Source organism: Papaver somniferum, unplaced genomic scaffold (genome assembly GCF_003573695.1).
Source record: "Papaver somniferum cultivar HN1 unplaced genomic scaffold, ASM357369v1 unplaced-scaffold_10, whole genome shotgun sequence".
NCBI classification, from domain to species: domain Eukaryota; kingdom Viridiplantae; phylum Streptophyta; class Magnoliopsida; order Ranunculales; family Papaveraceae; genus Papaver; species Papaver somniferum.
Window position 1 is genome coordinate 1822000 of NW_020618825.1, and position 2236 is coordinate 1824235.

The window sequence follows — 2236 nt, forward strand, 5'->3', positions numbered from 1 at the left end:
CCTATGGGTCCCTCTAAAATATAGAGCAACCCCTTTCCCATAGATTTTACAAAAGTAGTGAAATTCTTTATATAATTGACAAATACAACTTAAGAAGAAAAACTCCCCGATGTGGGACTAAAAGGTTTATATAGTTTCTTAAAACTACTAAAAATTGGAAACTCCACGATGTGGGACTAAAAAGTTTCATTCACAAAATAAAACAATAAATTATAATTTTTTATTAAAACTTTAAAAAATTATTTTTTTTATTAATCGTTTTCCAACAATATTGTTGGGAGTGTTCATATGATAAATCTATAAATCTATTATCTGTCAGTGCATGTAATATATGCAACATGTCTTGGACCTTTTTATATTCAGTATACTTGCTCAGTGTAAACATATAGAGGTTTTGGTAGTTAGTTTTTCTTTCAAATTGAAGATAATAAAGCTACATATCAAACTCATACCAATTCGTTCGGAAACTTCATAACAACCAATTTAAATTACGGATCCAAAAAAGGTTTGGCATCACCAATTTTAGCAACAGACCCAGGCCCCGGCTGTTATGGCACAGGTGATAGCCTAGTAAAAGACATGAAAACATGTTTACTCCAACCATAAGACCTATACTCGCAAATAGGAAACTTTTCCGACTCGAGAAATATAATAACTGATTTTGTAAGGCATCCCATAGACGAGTCTGAAAAACCAGATTAGTTGTTCAATTTAAGATGCTGAAGTGACTCGTTTATCTCCTTTGAAGTACAGGGGATTGTCCTGATGTACTTCGTGCTTTGGGTATCCTGTTTGCATGGAAACAAACTAGCAAGTCAGAATACATGAAGCATCTCCAACATGCGAAGAACGTCGTCTCTTTTCATAATAAAAGTGAGGACCAGATTAGCTGGTTCAACAACTCTATGTTATAGAATTGTCTTTTTATTCTAAATAATTTTAGTTATGTTAAAACTGAGAAAGTTAATAGAAATTTTAATGGTTAGGAAGAGAAAGCAACTAAATATAGTAGAAGATTCAATATATCAGGTGAATGGTTGGATAATTTATCCTCCATTCAGCCTAAATCAGATGTAATCTTTATCTATATCAATATATCTTCCTTTTCTATTAAAAAATAAAAACAATTAGCAAGTCAGAATACATAAAGCATCTCTAACATGTAATTTCTGCGAAAAGAAACGAGACTATAAATTAACTTACGTAATGATTAGCTTTTTCTCCTCGGGTTGATAAACAAGAAGAATCTCATCAATTTCCTTGCCTATCGACATGACATTCATCACTCTTCTAAAAGGTTTATAATTGACCCCGAAGGATATTGGTTCATTTGTTTGCACCAGAACTTCCATGGTCTAAATAAAAAATAAGGCACAACCTTAGAGGAAACCAGAAAAGTGTAAAAAATGAAGACCCATCATGTTCACTATTAGATTTATATCAATTTGATGATCTTATTAAAGCCTGATTCAGTTTCCTTGTATTGTGCAAAAATGGAAAAAAAAAAGTGCGTAATAGCAGCGGTCAAAAGGAACATGATAATAAAACAGAAAAAATTATACCCGAGGGAATGAGATGTTGGATTTTGTGGCCCACATGCCCATATCCATATGGGTTTGCTTTATGAATCAGAGAGCATTGACCATTTTAAACTAGAATTCTAGGCGGCTGGAAAGTGTGAATGTCCCAAGAGGAGGTTCTAGAATTGTGTCTGTTAAGTAGCTTACTTAGCTATGAAGTATCTTTGATGGAAAGAAATGCTACAACTATAAATAGCGCCTCAACAGGTGATAAACCTATTATTCCTTGCGCTAGAAAGAAGTTGCTAGAATACCATCAGTAAGGCTAGCAACTATAAAGGAGTGGTGAGAGGAATAAAGTTTACAACTCTCCATAATCATTTCAGCAGCTGAAAGAGATACAACGGGTTAATCAGAAAACTCTGGCTTATTAACCAGGTACGTTTTCGAAACTTGATTTCAATAAATTTCATGAGTAGTGAACTTGATTGTCCTAGATCCATGATCATGTTCTGGAAAGTATGTATGATTGGTGATTAACATGATGGAATTTATCCAACATGTGGTATCATAGCTTGTTGGACTAATCTTGTTTGCTCATTAAAGTGCATAAATTTGAAGGTTAAACTGGTGGTTACATATTTAGCCTTTATGAAAATGGTCACTGATATTTACCATGATTTCAATTTTTTTCTTGTTCTGATTAACAAGTTCTT